Source organism: Oryctolagus cuniculus, chromosome 8 (assembly GCF_051225735.1).
Source record: "Oryctolagus cuniculus isolate XC-2025 breed Fujian yellow rabbit chromosome 8, ASM5122573v1, whole genome shotgun sequence".
NCBI lineage: Eukaryota > Metazoa > Chordata > Mammalia > Lagomorpha > Leporidae > Oryctolagus > Oryctolagus cuniculus.
In genome coordinates this window covers 36639202-36659809 of record NC_142874.1, presented here as the reverse complement: position 1 = coordinate 36659809, position 20608 = coordinate 36639202, and the positions used below count along the sequence as shown (strand labels likewise).

Below are 20608 nucleotides of genomic sequence, written 5' to 3'. Positions count from 1 at the left end.
CTAATACATTTTATTATTTTCTTAACAGTGTGATGTTCTGTAAAATTTACATATACAACCATAATATAAAATAATGATGGTGTAAAGAATATGAAGAAATTATTTGATCACCATATTTGTTTTTAGATATATACACTGCATTGCTATACAAAACTAAAAGAAATGATTCTCTTTAATAATAGTACTTTGTTGAAAGAAGTGCTTGATTAATTAAACTGGATCTTTTTTTTTGTACACAATTACACATTATTGCTAAAGTGTGAGAAAATGTAATTAAATTTCCCCAGAGTCAGAAGTACATTATGGATTATTGTTTTAATTGTGCATTTCTTCATAAATTTTACACTTGGAAAGGACAATGCAAAATAGTTATTTAAAAACTCAAGTCAATTCAAACAACTGAATAATCTCTTTAGCACATGTAAAGGGGTTCAGATGTGGAATAATTTAACATATGTAAGTCTTGCAATTATCCTGAACTGTTAAAATAATTATCAAAGTGACATTAGAAAAAATATTGGTTTCTTACACAGAATACAAAGTTAGTAGAGAAATAACACAATTGCAAGGGCTAGACAAACATAGAAAAGAATAACCTGGAGTTTTGATGTTGACCCTAAGTGACTATAGTTCTGGAATTTATTAAAAGGAATAATTCATGAAACATTTGGAAGTAATCTTTCCACTGTATTATGTATTCATGAGCTATTTATTAGGAAATCGTGGCTACTTCTGGTCACTACACTTTAAAAAGATATGGACAAACTAAAACAGATCAGAGAAGAAGGAGGACAGTAGTGTAAGGGTAGAAAATAGTGACTTGAAGAAAAGTCTAAATAATTGTGTTGTTTATGATAGAGGAGCAAAACCCCTGGAGCAGTTGGATGAAATTAAACAGAAAAAGCTTCATGAGATTATAACTAATTCATATTTTTTCTATATACTAAAATTACCTAGAACAAAGGGGAAGTTTAATGAAAGCACATTTTATTGTATTTATGCTCTCAGCATCACACTCGTGTCTCCTTTTCCTTTTCTTTGATCTGGTGATGGACCTGTAAGAAGCTTTACCTTGGGAATTTTTAGGAGGAGAAAACTCCCTGGATACCTGAAAATGGACCCTCCCCCGCCCCCCGAGCACACGGAGCAGCTTTCTTAGTCTAGGAAAGGGGCTACACAGGTGTTTTTTTTTGTTTTGTGTTTTTTTTTTTTTTTTTTTTTTTTTTTTTTTATGTTTTGGATGGTGTTAGGCCCAGGACATTTAGTCCGACAACTCTGACTAGGGTGGATGAGTTAACTGTGAAACAGGACTTCTAGAACCTTTGTTTTGGGCATTATAAAGGGAAAAAGGCTCAATCCCTAGGCATGTGGAAACTGGCTCAGGGCTGCAAAGACAAATTGTTGGAAATGTTTTGAAATAGCACTTCTGGAGTCTAAGTAGTGGCTGACGATAGCTGAGAGAGATGAGCGCAAGTAGCTGGCTTATGTGAACCTCAGCAGTGCGGATCCTTGTTCCATATCCCTTGGAGATTCATGGAGCCCACGAAGGAGCTGAATCTGGAGGACCAGTTGTCAACAGAGACACCATGTGGTGGGGGGAAGCAATGGCAGTAGACAACGGTGAGAAACCAGCCTTTGTCACTTAGGAGAGGGAAGATTCCACAAAGAACTGGGCTTTCCTTCTAATATGAAGGGTAATAGAGATATGATGGCCACAAAGCTCATGTTAGAAGAGTAGTTACGTAGAATATGAATTGTATAATAAGATATTTAAAGATGAAAAGATTACCATAAAGTGCCAGTTAAAGGTAAGTTGAACACTTTCAATTATTTAAAAAATATATTTTTCTTGTGAATGTTGCCTCTGATATACCTAAATGAAATAAGATTATCCTATTGTCAACTCTCATGGCACCATGAAGCTCTACTTACAATGCAACCCAACTGGAAATTTGAATTTATTTGCTGTATGTTCCACAACAGCAAGGATCTCATTGTTTCATCAACACAGGTTCACTAGAGTTTCATAGAATCACCATGTGTCATGACCCTCAGCACAATCTGCATTGCATACATCACTTGATATACGCCACAGAGTAATTATCTGGCCATCGCTTCAAAGTCTAAAAGCTGAAGTTGGATTCATTAAAAACTTTCTCTAATGAAAATCACAGGCCCAGTTATTGTCATTCATGTACCCTTCCAAACATTTAAAGAAAGTAAATAAGAAATAATATCGATATTCCAAGAAATAGAAAGATGGGGAAGAGTGTCTAGTTCTTTTCACAAGATTAGTGTCAAAAGCTTGATACATGGCCGGCGCCGCGGCTCACTAGGCTAATCCTCCGCCTAGCGGCGCCGGCACACCGGGTTCTAGTCCCGGTCGGGGCGCCGGATTCTGTCCCGGTTGCCCCTCTTCCAGGCCAGCCCTCTGCTGTGGCCAGGGAGTGCAGTGGAGGATGGCCCAGGTGCTTGGGCCCTGCACCCCATGGGAGACCAGGAAAAGCACCTGGCTCCTGGCTCCTGCCATCGGATCAGCGCGCTGCGCCGGCCGCAGCGCGCCGGCCGCGGCGGCCATTGGAGGGTGAACCAACGGCAAAAGGAAGACCTTTCTCTCTGTCTCTCTCTCTCACTGTCCACTCTGCCTGTCAAAAAAAAAAAAAAAAGCTTGATACAAAGGCCTGACAAAGAAATCACCAGAAAGGAAAACTGCAAAGCAATCATGAGAATACATGCGAACACCCTAGTAAATGTTGGCATTTACTAATACCACGTTTATATATACATCTACACCAATACCAGATGGGGTTTTTCTCAAAAGCATATAGTTTTACATTGAAAAATCAATCTTTGTAACTTAACACACTTAGGAAGCAATGAGAAAGGGAAGAGAAATTGCGTAATTGTTTTGATAGATTTAGAAAAACTGACAAAATATTTATTCATAGTGAAAACTCCAAGAATACTAGAGATATTAGAGAAATGTATTAATGTATATGTAATACTGAAAGCATTTTCCTTGAAGTTAGAGATTAGAAAATAATCTTTGTTATTAATATTTTATTCAACATTGTGATAAAAATCCAGCCAATAAAATAAGCCAGAAACAGACATAATAATTGAAAAGAAAGAAAGCTGTTATTATTTAGAGACATAATGATTGTATGCTTAGAAATTACAAAGGACTTATAAACAGAATTAATAGGCAAATGTAGCAAAGTTGGTCAATAGTTGTTGAATCTACAACCATTATTTGCATTCCAGCAATAAAACAAGTGCAATGAAAAATGAAATTTAAAAAATTATGTCACTACATTAACATCAACAAACTAATAGGAATAAATCCATGAACAGATGTTATCAATCTCTAGTAAGGTTAATGGAGACCAAATAACTGCAGGGATCATTTTTCTTTATTGGAAGATGCAGAACTTGAAGGCAGAGCAATGTAAAGTTGTCAGTTTATAGACAAAATTTCAGCAGATTTATTTCTAAAACTAAAATTGATAGATCTATTCTAAAATGTATAAAGAGAAGAGGAACAACCCAGGCAATACTGAAGATAAATATTTTCTGGAACCTACCAAAAATATTTAAAACCTACTGTTATAAAGGGACAGTAACTAAAATAACATGCTATTTGCATAAGGATAGACAAGTTGAACAACAACAGTAGAGTAGAAAGTCTAGAAATGTCTCTCACATGCTGACATCTAATGATGATGAGTGCTCCAAGATGTGTGCAACCCATACCTTGCTTAATGAATGAAGGGCTTCTTCTCTAAGTTGCTGGAAATGGTACTGGAAGACGTCGCTCACCTGTCAGCCCTCTATGAGGATTGTGTTGGTTGAAGAGAATTGTCGGGGCTGGGATTGCAGTGCAGTACGTAAAGCTGCAGCCTTAGACACTGGCATCTGTGTGAGTGTGGGTTTGACTCCTGGCTGCTCAGCTCCTGAAACAGCTCCCTGCTAATGTGCCTGTGAACGCGGCAGAGGATGGCCCAAGTACTTGGGCCCCTGCACCCATGTGGGAGACCCAGAGGAAGCCCCTGGCTCCTGGCTTTGTTATCTGCCTAACTCAGACTGTTGCAGACATTTGGGGAGTGAACCAGAGGATGAATAGAAGATTCTCGCTCTCTCTTTCTGTGTGTGTGTATAACCCTGCCTTTGAAATAAAATAAATCTTTTTTTTAAAAAAAGAAAGAAAATTGGCTCATTCAAGATCACAACTACATCCAACACAGGGCAGTAAAGACCCAGTCCCCTCCCTTCAACTCAGGACAATTCTGAAAGAATGTGTCCATGCAATCCACAGAAGCCTTTGTTGGAATGGTATTGCAGTTCAGCTTCTCTCTGTCCAATCCTGCTCCCTTTTTATCTCTTCTACAGTTATGGAATCCCATGAACACTTTTTAATAACTGTCTGGCAAGCTAATCTTCATCTCAGAGTCTGCTTTATAGGGAAGCCAAATTGCAGCAGTTAGTGCCAGGAGAGTTCCAAAAAGCAGATGCTGAAATGTGATTTCAGAGCTGGATCAGCGCTGCCTGGCTGGAGGATGAGCACTGACTGTTGCTAAGTCCACCAAGGAGTGGTCCCCGTTGCAGCTGCTGGGCCAGATGTGATTATCCTTGCTGGAGCAGAACAACAGGTGCTGCATGGTAGATGGCCACGGACTTGATGAATGTGGTCTTTTCCATTCTTCTCAGTAGAGGGGATCATACACAGCTGGCATTTACTTGGGGTAGTTTGAGCATTTGCAGGCATTTATAGTTTTGCCCCAGGGCTATGCCAACTCCCTTGGGGATTCCTAAGCTGAAGTAGAGTTTTGTATATAATGTTATGCTACCTTGTAGGGCAGTTTACAGCTGATGACAGATGTGTGCAGAGAGCAAAGTTGTCCCAGCTCAAGACATCTCTGAGTAGCCATCTCTGCCACGGGCTCCACGTGAGTTTTGCTGCTGCTTTTGTTGGTGCAGCACAGCACCTCCATATCTCCCTCAAGATGTTGATCCTGGGAGCATTCCCCACGAAGCATGTAGATGCTCATTTTTGCCTCACAGTCTGTTTCCAGTATAGACGGCAGACTATACAAATGATGAAGGTGACACTGTAGAGATATTAGAAGGGACAACGTTGGGATGGGTGTTTGATGCAGCATTTGAGACATGTGCACCCTACGTATAAGTATCTGGGTTCTGATCTTCACTCTGGCTCCCAATCCCAGCTTCCTGCTAATCATCTGAGAAGCAGTAGTTGATGGCCCAAGTTGTTGGGTTCCTGCCACCTATACAAGAGACCTAGGTTGTGTTCCTGGCTCCTGGCGTTGGCCTGACCCAGCCTCAGTTGTAAGCACTGAGGAGTGAAGCACTGGATGGGAGCTTTCTCTGTGTGTTTCTGTCTTTCTGCTTCTCAAATAACTTAACAAAAAATTTTGTGGAAAACACACATTATAAAAATTCTGCCCGGGTTTCAAACATTTCTTTACCGAATTAAAAGTCTTTTAATTTAATTTTCTACAAATGTTTTAAAGCCCCCTCATCTGTATATAATATTCATATAAGTTTTATTCATAATATTTCAAAATTCAAACTTCCTAATGCTAATTAACCTTGTAAACAAGCAAAAAATTGTTTTGATATATTCAAGGAGTAGAATACAAATCACTATTTAAATTCAATAATTAGATACAAGCATATCAATTACTTCCACAAACTTCATGTTGAAAAGAAGCTACACACACTATGTGCTTCTTGATGCCATTTAGATTGAGAATACATGGATTTTTATGTGACTTGTTATATTTAATAAAGGATAACTATACTTTATATAAATAGTAAACCTAATCTATGATTTTAGATGCAAAAATGTTTTGTTTTAAGATGTAGTTACTTATTTGGAATGCAGAGTGACAGAGAGAAAGAGAGAGAGACACACACAGAGAGAGAGAAATTTTCCATCTGATATTTCAATCCCCAAATGTCCACAATAGCCAGGCCTAGGTCAGGCTGAAGCCAGGAGCCAGGAACTCAACTCTGGGTCTGTCACGTTGGTGGCAGGGGCTGAAATACTAGGCCATCTTTTGAGCTTTCCCAGGTGCACTAGCAGGGACCTGGACCAGGAAGTTCAAACACTCCACTAAGGGATCTTGTCATCCCACATGGGAGTTTCACCCACTGCACCGCCACACTGGCCCCAGGAAAGTGCTTTCTTTAAAGGTGAACTGTGCCTGAAAGGGGGTGCGGTGGGGGTGCTGAGTATCTGGTATTTGACAGAGTGCTGGCTCCCTGAGTTCAGTTTTCAACCTCATCCCCTTCATCCCATTTCCCCTATTAACATCTCATATTGGTATCTTTGTCACAATCAGTGAACCACACCCAGCTTCCTTAATTTTTAGACCCAAATTCCCTTTATCTCTCCTATTCTTACAAGCTTCTAGTAATCAAAAATCTGTGATCAGATTAAAGGTTTTTCCCTTAATTTTAACTACCACAGATGAAGAAAAATGTGCAGTTCTATAAATTACCTTTTACTATTCTTATTCTTATTATCATGTACCTTTGAAAACCTCCACATAACATTAGAAATGACCTCCTTTGGGAGCACATTCCTTGTATCACTCTGGGTTCTTCAGGGGAGAGAATCAACAGGAATGAGATTTTACTATAGATATCAGCTCTCTTGATTATTGGTGGTGCAGAGCCCCACAACTTGCCCTCTGGACTGGAGACCCAGGAAGGCTGTAGGTGTGATTCCGCCCGAGTTGGTCGGCTCCCAAAGCAGGAACATCAGTGTCGGAGCGCAGGAGATGATGGCTGTGCCAGCTGAAACAGAGGGAGCCAGTCCTCCCTCCTGCCAGTCTCTTGTTGTGCGCAGGCTCTTCAGGGATGGACTGGAACTCCCCTACGTTGGTGAGGACGACGTTCTTTACCCAGTCTGCCCAATCACATGCTTATGACTTCAAGAGACACCGCAAAGGAATATCTAACCAGTTCCCCGGCATTCTTCAGCCAATAAAGTTGACACAGCAAGTTAACAGTGACGTCCCCCAACTTCCCAGTTCATTTGAGATGTCACTTGATGCACTCTCAGCCTCAGATTTCTCATCTGTAATCCAGAACAGCAAATGTATGTATCACAAGTACTTAGGCTACTAGTAACTGTTGTTATCATTTACAACCAATTTTACCCAATCTTAATTTAGTACACATTGGGTATGTAACATGGGTGACACTGCTCAACTTCCTAGGGCCTCATTAGTTCTGTCTGCTATAGGTGAATAAAAATATCATAATCCATAAAAAGTTATGCACTAAAAATTATAGTTTTCTAACATAAGACTTTGTGGGTAATATTGACCACTTTGTTCAAAATATTGCTTTGGGCTAGCTTCTTCTTCCCTCTGTGTCTTAGGTTCTTGATGTAAAAAATTAAAATACGAAGGATACACTGACAGGGTTTTGTGAGGACTCAATGTGTTAACATGTAGAAAGTGCCTATACAATTACAAAACCTGGAATACGGTATTCCTTTAATAAATGTTTGGCATTATTTTATAGGTATTCTATTCAACTTCTCACTCCGTAGTGACTATCTCATACACCTCTTCCATTCACAAAACCCCCACTCTTCCTCTCTCATCTGCTCCCCCTAGCAAATAGCCATGCCTCCTGCCAAAGGGGAAAGTACAACTTTCAGTCTCACTTCCACCAACACAAACAGCCGTGTTCCCCAGCTGTCCCGTTACACGGGAGCTCCCTTCCCTTCTGAGCGGCTCTCCTTCCCTCTGCGCTCTCTCTCCTTTCTCTTTTTCTTCTGAGACAAGCTCCAATGAGGCTGGCAGCTACACACTAGCTATCACCCAGAAAGAAGGCATAGATTTGGTGGGGGGTCATCTGCCAGTCTGCTCTTTGGCCACCAAAGATGCCTCTACTATTCATTTTTAAAGGAATTTTTAAATTTGTTTTGAAAGTCAGAGTGAGAGAGAAAGAGATCTTCCATCTGATGGATCACTTCCCGAGTGGCTGCAATGGCCGGAGCTGGGTCCATCCAAAGCCAGGAACCAGGAACTTCATCCAGGTCTGCCATATGGCAAGCAGGAGCTCAAACACTTGTCCCTTCTTCCATTGCTTTGCCCTAGTATTCTAAATACAGAGAATGTTAAGCTTCGAATTGGGCAGGTTTTAACTGGAAGAACAGAACTGCAGGTAATGTTTTAAAACATGTGATTTTATTATATTCATTATATTTTTATTTATTTATTTATTATTTTATTTTATTATTTATTTTTATTTATTTTATTATATTCATTATATTTTTATTATCTTTACATGACATGTCTTCAAAAATTCATGGAAATATGTATTATGAGGGAAAATGCACATATTTCAAATGTTTTGCACCAAAATAATCATATATTTTAATGCATTTTCCATGAACTTTTAAAAAAATTTATTTATTTATTTTTTTGAAAGGCAGAATGACAGAGAGAGAGAGAAAGAGACAGAAGGAAAAAGATCTTCCATCTGCTGGTCCATTCCCCAAATGGCCACAAAAACCAGGGCTGGGCCAGGTTGAAGCCAGGAGCCTGGAACTCCAACAGAGTCTCCCATGTGAGTGTCAGGGACATTTCCCTCTGCTTTCCCACGCACCTGAGCAGGAAACTGGTTCAGAAGTGGAATGGCGGGGACTCGACCCTGTGCTCCAGTAGGAGATGCCGGCATCGCAAGAGGCAGCTAAATCTGCTGCCAGCCCCTCTGAGAACTTGTTGAAGTTCCCTCATATGCAGCTACCACTTTGGCATCTAATACTGGGCCTGAAGTTAGCAGGGCAGCTAGCAGGGAAAGAAAGATGGACGTCAAGTAGAAGAGAGACAACTTATACCCAAGTGGACAAGCTGGACGTTATTGGTCTCCTACCACCTCCAGCTCACCAACTTAGATATTATGGTTGACTTGCAGGAGAGGGTGGAGGTTTTAGTCATGGAGCTACACACACACACATACACACACACACACACACACCTGGCCCCGGAATGTGAAACTGCAGTAGAAAATGTGGAGGGAATGAAGACGCTGCTGGCCGCCTGCTTCCCCACCCCCATGCGAGCCTGTTGACAGTCCCGTGTGTGGGCTGCATCAGTGTGGCTCACTGAGTGGCCCTTCTGAGTGAAGAAAGAACAAGACTGTTACTGCATGTCGCCCTCAAAACCTCACACAAAATGCCTGCCGTGGTGCAAATTAACCTGAAATGCTGAAAGGAAGAGACGTTTCAGATGGTTGTGGTTTGCTAAACTGCCACAATCTAAATTCACCCATTTTCTCCCCAGGGGAGGCAACAAAATGCCTTCAAATTCAAAGTGCACAGATGTCTGGGTAATGTGCTATCTCTCCATGAAGTTCAGATGTGGCTCCTTGTAGTCTTGTTGCCCTTGAACTTAAAAAAAAAAACAAGTTATCTACTTTCTCCTACCTCACCATGACCTCATGCATAAATTCACAATAGATGGTAGTGGAATGTCCCAATAAACACTTTAATTTGGAAAAAGGAAACTTAGGAAATCCCCAGCCACTGACCATTTCTACCAATGTGGCAATTCTGGCAGACTGAATTGGCAGCTGTCTCTCTCCCCTGACTGCAGGAGAACTTTCTTGACAAATCCTTGAATCTGCTCAGAAACAGACATTTTGTCCATTGCAATTTGGGGTTCTTTGCTGGGTCTTCTTGAAAGTTATTCCTTGTCTTCTATTCTCTGTGACCACATCTAAATTGAGACTTGAGTACTATTCCTTCCTTTGGGGCAGTATCACTTTTTTTTTATTATTATTAGGGAAGTATTACTTTCATAGCACACGTTCTCCCTCTGCAAGTTTGAGAATGTAAATTTTTTTAAAATTCATTTTTCATTTGTTTTAACAGTTAAAGTCTTGTTCCAAATGGGGTTTATTTTGGCGCTGGTGTTAAAAGTGATCTAACAATTTTTTTCTGAAAATCTGAAGTTGATTATTCTAAGATCATTAATTTTTTAAATTTTTTTAAAAATTAATTTTATTTATTTGAAAGGCAGAGTTAGAGAGAGAGAGAGAGAGAGAGAGAGAGAGAGATATGAAAAGACAGAGCTCTTTCATCCTCTGGCTCAGTCCTCAAATGGCCTCAATGGCCAAGGCTGGGCCAGACCAACACCAGGAGCCAGGAACTTCTTCTGGGTCTCCCACGTGGGTGCAAGGATCCAAACACTTGGGCCAACTCTTACTGCTTTCGCAGATGCATTAGCAGAGAGCTGGATAGGGAATGAAGCAGCCAGGACACGAACTGGAGACCATATGGAATGCCAGCAGCGCAGGTGATGGTTTTACCTGTTAGGCAACAATGCAGGCTCTGCCAAGGTCATTTATTGATTTGCCCATCCTTTCCATGTTTACTTGAGACACTATCTTTTATCACTAACTAAATTCTCATATAGACAGGAAAATAAATTTTCATATGGACGTGAAACTATTTCTGGATCCTCCATCCTATTTCATTGATCTGTTTATCTATAATGTAGTGACTTTAACCATGGGTAATTCCTTCCTTACTGCCCCAGGAGAATTTGCCATATTTGAAAACATTTATGATTGTCATACTGGGGCAACGGATCTCACTCTTTTAGCTGGTAGAAGCAAGAATGCTGCTAACCATTCTATAGTGCACAGTCAAGTTTCTACAACAAAGAATTCATGTGACACTAAATATCAATTGTTTGGAGGTTAAAAAGTCCCTACATAATGGTTTGAAAAACAGTTAAAGCATTATTTTATGCATATTTATGCCTTTCTCTTCCATATGTCTTTAAGAATAAACGTGACTTCTGCAAGGGATCTTGTTTGTTTGAGAACTTCATTGACTATAGTTTACTTTAGAAAATGCCAAATATCTTCATAGTTTTCAGTTAATTCCCATTTAGGAATATGGTCTGATTCTTTATTTGTTTTGGTGTTTCTTTACATTCTTCAATAAACTAATTTTAAAGTTTTGTTGATGTACATCTTATTTGTTTTGGATTTAACTGCTGAGCTTTCTTGTTGATTTTATAAATTGAAATTTTTAAACTCGATTTTGTCATTTTATACACACTGAAAACTTTCTGCTCTTTAAAATACAGTACTTATTTTTAAATACTTATGGTAAATACAACTTTCTCATGTTACATGAGGGTACTTGAAAAAGTTTATGGAAAATAGAATTAAAAGATAAGTTTATTTGGTGCAGAAATTTTTGAAATCTATGCATAGATTGTTTTGCAATGTGCATTATCTTGAATTTACTATCCACCCCTTCTATTTCTCATAATTATCATCTGTTCCTGAACGTCAGATAAAAACACTTGTTAGTATGGCGAAGTGTTCCCTCCAATGGCACCATTCTTCTTTCCTTGAGTTTTAAACAAATTAATAAAGAAAATAAAGGAATAGAAAATGGAGGCCAAAATATTTTTACTGGAAGTGTCTAAGGTACAGGATGTAGCTTGATGAGAGAGCCAAATGGGCTTATTCACAGAATCCTGGGATTTGGCAAACAAGACAGCCAGTCACAAGAACTGACGGACTGCCTGCAGCTTGCTGTGAACAATCACCGCTTTCTCCCAAGCTTCACTGTTTATATCGCAGGTGAGTTTCTCATTGGTGGGCCCTAAAGAACAACCATCCTGGTAAGTACATTTTGGCAAATGTTACTCTAGCCTTTCCTTTGAAAAATTCAGGGGGGATTTTAGAGTACAGTGGCAATGAGCTGAGTCGACATTAGACAGGGGTGGGTCACCTCGAACCTCAGACCCATTCCAACCTGACACATGGTTTTTGGAAGACAGTCACACCCCAGAATTACCCATGGCTGTTTTCAGGCTGCTACACCAGACCCGAGTATTTGCAGCACAGATAGCATTGCCAGCAACATCTCAAATATTTATTATCTGGCCTTTTACAGAAAAATGCTTGCCAACCCTTTTGGTATAAAATCCAATTTCCTGTTTAATTTATTCTATGGATATTGATCTCTTGTGTTTCTATGTCTTCCTGAGTCAATTTTGGTTATGGATCTGTCACCCTGAATGTCACCCTATTGCATCTAAATTTATTCTTCATCTTTTATCTTTCTCTACTCTTTACTACTAAGAGTATGTTCCTGATCAGAAGTCATTTACTTGATTTGCATACTTTGTTTATTTCAAATATTTTTGTATTTATTTTCCTTTTTTCTTCTATATGAGAAGTATTTAAAAACTTCATGGATTTGTGAATTATAAAAAACTCTATGTCTAGATTTCATGTATTGTTTGGACCAAAATAAACTCTAACTAGTTTGTTTTAGCCTATGTACACAGGATGTAGTTAGAGGCTTTAAGAAGGATAAGAAGTCAGGTTGGAAAAGAGCCCCTACCAGTGGAACATGCACTCTGCTAAAATTGAAGCAACAGCAAACATCAAATTTTGATGGATGGGTGAAGAATGGTAAAATCATTGATACATTACTAAAAGGGGTTGGAGACAATGCCTGAAAAAATCCAATACTTTACAAATAGATGAATTATTTTAAAAAGGGAAAAGATGATGTTGAAGAGGACGTCTACAGCAGCAGACTGTCTATCTCAACCTTAGAGAAAAATATTAATCTTGCTCATGTCCTAATTACAGAGGATCAACACTTAACAGCAGAAACAATAACCTGAACCAGACATCTCAAAGGTTTCAACTTTCACAGTTCTGACTCAAAAATGAAGGTGAGAAACTCAATGCTAAATTGGTGCCAAAATTGTTGCACCCAGGTCAACAGCAGTAAAGAACAGAGCTTGCAATGGAAATTTTAAACATCTGGGATCCAGTTCATAAATAAGTACTTCAGTGAATTTTAGCAGGATTTGAAATGCAGTATTCCCACTATGATTCTGAAGACAAAGCACAATCAAAGTCATGACTACCAAGAGGTAGAAGTGGTCCAAGCCAAGCAAAAATGGAACACACAGAGCAAAAGTTATGTCAACTGATTATTTTGTGATGGTCAAGGTGTTTTGCTTGCTGAGTTTCTGGAGACCCAAAGAATGAAAATATTTGCTTCTTAGAAAATTGTTTTGAAGGGGCCAGCATTGTGACTCACTTGGTTAATCCTCTGCCTGCGGCGCCGGCTTCCCATATGGGCACTGGGTTCTAGTCCTGGTTGCTCCTCTTCCAGTCCAGCTATCTGCTGTGGCCCGGGAGGGCAGTGGAGGACGGTCCAAGTGCTTGGGCTCCTGCACCCACATGGGAGACCAGGAGGAAGCACCTGGCTCCTGGCTTTGGATTGGTGCAGCGCCAGCTGTAGCAGCCATTTGGGGAATGAACCAACGGAAGAAAGACCTTTCTCTCTGTCTCTCTCTCTCTCTCTCTCTCACTGTTTATAACTCTACCTGTCAAATAAATAAAAAAAGAAAGACAATTGTTTTGAAAACCTTAGACAAAATTTCTGCAGAAAAATGCCCAGGAAAGCCTCATCAGAGAGTATGTCCACACCATGACAATGCTCCTGCTCATTACTGTCATCAGCTAAGGGAAATTTTTGTGACTTTCATTGGAAAATTTCCAGCATTCAGTTCACAATCCTGTCCTAATATGGCTTCATCTGATTTATTTTTGTTTCCACTAAAATTATTCATTTACTTATTTCTTTCAAAGACAGAGTGGCAGGGAGAAAGGGGGAGAAACAGAGATAGGTGTATAGAGAGAGATTTTCCATCTCCTGGCTCACTCCTCAAATGGCCACAACAGCCAGCTCTGGGCCAGGCTGTAGTGAGGAGCCAGAAATTATATCCTGGTCTCCCACATGGGTGGCAGGGCCCAAGTGTTTGGACCACGTCCTGTTGCCTTCCCATGGGTAGGAGACTGGATCAGAAGTGGAGCAGCTGAGACTCAACCTGGCACTCTGATATGGAATCCTGGCATTGTGAGCCACAGCTTGACCCACTGCCGCACTATGTCAGTCCATAGTTCCTAATTTTAAAATAAGTTCTTTAGGGATAGGTGTTGTGGTGCAGTGCATTACACTGCCACCTGGGACACTGGAATCATATATGAGCACTAGTTCGAGTGCAGCTGCTCCACTTCCAATCCAGCTCCCTGCTATTGCTCCTGGGAAAGCAGCAGAACATGGCCCAAGTACCAGGGCCCCTTCTATCCAGGTGGGAGACTCAGATGGAGTCCTAAGCACATGGTTTATAACCATGTGGGGAGTGAACTGGAGGATGGAGGCTCTCTCTTTTTCTGACTGCCCCACAAGAACTCTGCTTTTCAAATAAATAAAATAAACCCTTTTTAGAAATTCTTTAAAGGACAATAAAATTTCTTCAGTTAATAATATCAAAAAGTCTACATAGACATGGTTAAATTCCAATGACCCTCAGTTCTTTTTTTTTTTTTAATTTATTTATTTGACAGATAGAGTTAGACAGTGAGAGAGAAAGACAAATAAAGGTCTTCCTTCTGTTGGTTCACCCCCTAAATGGCCACTATGGCTGGAGCCACGCTGATCTGAAAGCAGGAGCCAGGTGCCTCCTCCTGGTCTCTCATGCGGATGCAGGGCCCAAGCACTTGGGCCATCCTCCACTGCACAAGTGTTTCTCTTTGCATAGCTCCCCCTCTCAGCTTTCACGGAAAGCCTGGGCAGTGCTGGAATCACAGGAATGAATGGCCTTCCACAACAGCTCTGGGACAAGGTTCAGGGAGTAGCTATCTGTCCATGGAGAATGCTCTGGGTACATTTCACAGTGGTCACTCTTTCTCTCCTCTTGTGAGGCCAGGAGGATCTTTCTCCATTTTTCACCAGGAGAACCTAGTGGGGTTCAGGGATATAAATCCCATGAAGAATGGAGCCTCCTGAGACTGCAGCCCCCTGGGCTATCACACTCTTGGGTTAGTGCACACTTGGTCTCCAGTACCAGTCAAATCTACCATCAAAGTGTCCTCACCAGTTGAAGACTAGTGGCTTCTACTTCAGGCAAGTCACTTTCAGCTACGAGAATCTGGGTTTTCCTGTCTCTCCAGATTTCTGGGTGAAGGTTTGCACTGCAAATTTAGTTCTCAGCTGGGTCTTGAAAAGCTCCATTGATTTTCATTTTGTCCAACCTTTCCTTGTAAGGACAGGAGTGACCATTTCTAAACCCCTTATGCTTTGGAGCTGAAACTAGAGGTTCCTTATCTAGCGTTTGGCACTATACATAGACTTTTGAGAGGACTTCATTTAATACTTTTAGAATTATATTTCATTTTAACTGGCTTTTAAAAAGTTATCATTTATTTAAAACATCTCTAGTCATCTAACTATTTTTATCCTCTGATGTGATTCCTACTGTCCTCCGAGGAAGCAGACAGGAGGATTTCGTTCCATTGCTGCCCTACTCTCATTGCAATTTCAGCCTGTATCTTTTCCTTGTAAGGAAGCTGATGCTTGGTTTCCTCAATCGATGATTTGTTTTTATCAGTCTATTGCTTTTACTTTCTCTAGTAACCCTTTCTTATGTATGAACACATTGCTGTTGCTTTGAAATTTTAAAAATGCTTCTTCGTTGTTCTTTGGTAACTCCTTCGACATGTCTTCCTGTAACATTGTTAGGATTCATTTTACTTCCTTACTCGTATCTGGGGAATGTCTTACACAGATCACAGATGGTGAAAATGTATTTGTCCCCAGCTGGCTAGTAGACAACGGTCTGGCAAGCTGTAGTCCACGATTTGAGTGGCTAGCCCTGAACCTGCCAGGTTTCTAAGTTCCTCATGAAGTGCAGCAGTGAGTTGTATTTTCCTCCTGGCTTCCTCCTCTCTTGCCACAGTCCTTTTCTTAGGCAAATATGGCAGATAAGAACACTATGCTATTCCCAGGCTGTGGTCATAGAGCAAACAGGAACAGTTCCTTCATAAGTGCTCTGGCATGAGATGCTATCATCCAGTTTCCTCATGCAGCTTCTCCATCAGAGGGCCTGGTCTTGCACGATTGTGAAACACATTGCATAAAAAGCTGTCCCTTGCAGAACAGCTTTGTGAGAGAGGACCTTTACAGGACTATTTTCTCGTGAAAGTGCCTCCTCCTGCCACTATGCCCTAAACTTTACCCTTTGACCACAACCACACATTCTCCAACCCAACTCCAGAAAACACACACCCACACCCCGCCGCCCCCCAACACACAGGAGCTCCTGGCTCCTGGATTCAGATGGGCCCAGCTCTGGCCATTGTGGCCATCTGGGGCATGAACCAGCCAGTAGAGGATCTTGCCCTCTCTCCCTATGTCTCTGTTTCTCTGTGTGTGTGTGTCTCTCTGTCTCCTTCTTTCTCTCTCTCTCTGTAACTTTTCCTTTCAAATAAATAAATAAATAAATAAATCTTTCAAAAAATAATTAAAGTCACTATTGCTTTTTGCTTTTCCATCAGTACCGTTCTGCCTGATTCAGCATCTGCTTGAGACAACTTGTCTTGATTTTCAAATGGAAGCAATTAACTCAAATCTATTGTGCATATTCCCTTGGAATTAATACTACCCAAAATATAATGATGATAAAGAAAGAATCAGTTTTGCAAATTTGCATATTTTTGATAACACACCAAAACAAAAGCAAAGCTAATTAAACTATAACTTTCTAAGAAATGGGCTGAGGATAGCAACAGGCATTTTTCAAAGGATGAAATACAAATGGCCAACAGACATGTGAAAAGATGCTGAAGAGCGCTAGCCATCAGTGCAAACAAAAACCACAATGAGGTTTCACCTCACCCCAGTTAGAGTGGCTATCATTCAAGAGTCAAAAAATAACAAATGCTGGTAAGAATGTGGGGAAAAATGTACCATAAAACACTTTTGGTGGGAATGTGAACTCACACCATTGAGGAAGACATTATGGAGATTCCTCGGAAATTGAAAATAGGGGCCAGTACTGTGGTGCAGTAGGTTAAAGCCCTGACCCGCAGCAGTGGCATCCCATATGGGTGGCAGTTCAAGTCCTGGTTAGTCCACTTCTGATTCAGCTCCCTGCTAATGAGTCAGGAAAAGCAGTGAAGGATAGTTCACCTGCATCCAATGTGGGAGACCCAGAAGAAGCTCCTGGCTCCTGGCTTTGGAACTGCTCAGCTCTGTCCGTTGCAGTGATCTGGGGAGTGAACCAGCAGAGGAAAGACCTCTCTCTCTCTCCATCTCTACCTCTCTCTGTAACTCTTTCAAATAAATAAATAAATCTGAAAACAGATTTACCATATAACCCATCCATTCCACTCATGGGAATTTACCCAAAAGAAATGTAATCAGCATATGAAAAACTTATCTGTACCCCCATGTTTAACTCACAATAGCTAAGTAAGGAATTAACTCAGATATCAATCAACTGAAGGTTGGATAAAGAAATTATGGTAAATATACATGATGGAATACTACTCAGCTATGAAAAATGAAATCCTGTCTTTTGCAACAAAATTGGTGGAACTGCAGACCATTATGCTTAGTGAAATAAGCCAGTTCCAAAAAGACAAATGTCATGTTTTCCATGATTTGTTGTAACTTACATACAGAGTAAAAAAGAATGTAATGTATATGAGCAAAAGTGGTATACTGAGATTTGATCATTATGTATAGCCCTTGACTTGTACTCTTGAAGAACAGTGTTTTTTCTACTTACTAGTTGCTAAATTGTTTTTTAAAAACTTATATTTAATAAACATAAATTTCAAAAGTACAACTTTTGAATTATAGTGGTTCTTCTCCCCATAACCACCCTCCCACCTGCAAACAATCACATCTCCTACTCCCTCTTCCCATTCCATTCTTCATTAAGATTTATTTTTAATTATCTTTATATACAGAAGATCAAATTAGCATATACTAAGTGAAGATTTCAACAGTTTGCACCCACAAAGAAACACAAAGTATAAAGTACTGTTTGAATACTAGTTTTACGTTAATTCACATAGTACAACACATTAAGGACAGAGATCCTACATGGGGAGTTGGGGAGTAAGTGCACAGTGACTCCTGTTGTTGATTTAACAATTGACACTCTTATTTATGACGTCAGTAATTACCCGAGGCTCTTGTCATGAGCTGCCAAGGCTATGGAAGCCTGTTGAGTTCGCCAGCTCTGATCTTATTTAGACAAGGCCATAGTCAAAGTGGAAGTTCTCGCCTCCCTTCAGAGAAAGGTACGTCCTTCTTTGATGGCCTGTCCTTTCTGCTGGGATCTCACTCACAGAGATCTTTCATTTAGGTCATTTTTTTTTTTTTTGTCACAGTGTCTTGGCTTTCCATGCATGATATATTCTCATGGGCTCTTCAGCCAGATCTGAATGCCGTAAGGGCTGATTGTGAGGCCAGAGTGCTGTTTAGGGCATTTGCCATTCTATGAGTCTGCTGTGTATCCTGCTTCCCATGTTGGATTCTTCTTTCTTTTTTAATTCCATTAGTTAGTGTTAGCAGACACTAGTCTTGTTTATGTGACCCCTTTGACACTTAATCCTATCTTTATGATCCATTATGAACTGAAACTGATCCCTTTGACTAGTGAGATGGCATTGGTACGTGATACCTTGATGGGATTGAATTGGAATCCCCTGGGACTTTTCTAGCTCTACCATTAGGGGTAAGCCCGAGTGAGCATCTGCTGACTGCACAACTCCTCCCTCTCTTATTCCCATTTGTATTTTCAACAGGGATGAGAAAACTTCAGGATTTCCCCAGCTGGATTGTGTGCTCCCACAGTGCTCTCTGCTCACCTACAAAATAACCCTGATACACTGTTACCCTTGCTTTAGATCACATTACAGTAGGTTCTATTGACTACTGTTTATTTTTATTTTATTTCACAGATAAAGTTAGACAGTGAGAGAGAGAGAGAGACAGAGAGAAAGATCCTCCTTCCGTTGGTTCACCCCACAAATGGCCGCTACAGCCGGAGCTACGCTGATCCGAAGCCAGGAGCCAGGTTGTCTCCCATGCAGGTGCAGGCACCCAAGCACGTGGGCCATCCTCCACTGCCCTCCCGGGCCACAGCAGAGAGCTGGACTGGAAGAGGAGCAATCGGGACTAGAACCTGGCACCCATATGGGATGCTGGTGCTGCAGGCGGAGGATTAACCAAGTGAGCCACAGCGCTGGCCCCACTACTGGTTTTTATATTACAAGTGATTACATAAAATTTGACACATAGCAGATACTCAAAATAGTTTCTTTTAAAAGAAGTATAATATAAAACTGAGATATGTGATATCATTTTATTCTTAATAAATTTTTTTATTTTGAATAGTTTTGCCAGATTGTATTGTTCTAGGCCTGTATTATTTCTGCGTTTATACACTTTCAATAGCTAGAACCTTGGTTTCATTAATTTACAAAAGAAAATATGGGAAACTTATTTGAATTTATTCAAATTAATAAGTCAGAGAAATAGAATACAATAATAAGGGAAGGGCTTTTATCAAAGATATAATTAACTATTTTGCCTGAGGATTAAGACTTTCATTTGGGATTATCAGTTTGTATTAATTATAAATTCCATGCTGCTTGGGGACATCTTGACACTGGATGACCTATATATGATACCGAAAATGTCTGATGTTACTTTAGTTAGATTAATTACAGCAGATCCATTCATCTTGCTTTGTATCTCTACCTATCAATTTGACCAATTTTATATTCCCTTTGGTACCCTGCTTTGATTTCCATTTTTAAAGTTTTATATACAATAGTTCCTTCTTACCTGTGGAATGCCTTCCAAGATGCCCAGTGGATACCTGAATACACAGGTAAGACAGAACCCTGTCTACACTCTGTTCTTTCTTATCACATGCATACCTAGGATAAAGCTTAATTTATAAGTTAGGAACAGTAAGAGATTAATAACAATCACAATAAGTCATTGTATAGGCTCAATGCTTTTTGGTACAACATATTGCCATTAATTGGGACATGTTTTCTGTTTATGTCTCTGCTCACAAGTTTTATGACTTTTCTTTCTTAACTAAGCACTTACCACCCACTGTGCTCATAATTTTTGCAGCTCGAAGTGTGCCAGTCAAACTGGCACAAATTTCTTTTTCCTCCTTCTCGAGATCATATATAGAAGTTTCCCTCTCAGCATTATTGGTCTTAGAACGCTTAGTAAATCCTTTTTTTCTTCCCTTTTGAAGTGAATAACTTTAAACTTTCCACTTACAAGAAACACTCCTGGGCCTGCATCTGGCATTTTCACATTGCCAGCGACACTGCTCTTGTGATTTGGGGCCACTGTTGATGCACAAGCCCTCCTATACCTCAACAGCAGGTCTGATGGCTCAGGTGGCTACTAAGTGACTAATGTGAGGATAGAATATACAGCATGTGCATACACTGGACAATGGAGAGTGCATGTTCTGGGTGAAACAAGCAGGGTGAGCCAGATTTCATCATCCTAAGGAGAATGGCATACAATTTAAAACTTACAGATTATTTGTATTTGGAATTCCCCCATTAAACTATTGAGACTGCATTTGATGAGCAACCACCATGGAAAGAGAACCTGCGGACAAGGAGAGGTTATCACTACCTTCAAAATCCCCTACTGTATGATGATGACATGATAGAAGCTTGC

At 40.3% G+C, this 20608-nt stretch overlaps 1 long non-coding RNA gene across 2 annotated transcripts; it reads right to left on the bottom strand.

The window, feature by feature from the left end:
• Nucleotides 1–2812: 2812 nt before the first annotated feature.
• On the bottom strand, nucleotides 2813–20554 carry LOC149124976 (uncharacterized). 2 transcript variants are annotated; one of them, XR_016211824.1, is made up of 4 exons: nucleotides 20461–20540; nucleotides 19739–19844; nucleotides 6557–7105; nucleotides 2813–5108 (listed from the first exon to the last, which is right to left on the bottom strand). It is a non-coding gene; the product is annotated as an uncharacterized LOC149124976 (long non-coding RNA). The 2 variants fall into 2 exon arrangements; XR_016211823.1 differs by having other exon boundaries at nucleotides 2814–5108; nucleotides 19739–20554.
• Between the last annotated feature and the right edge of the window lie 54 nt (nucleotides 20555–20608).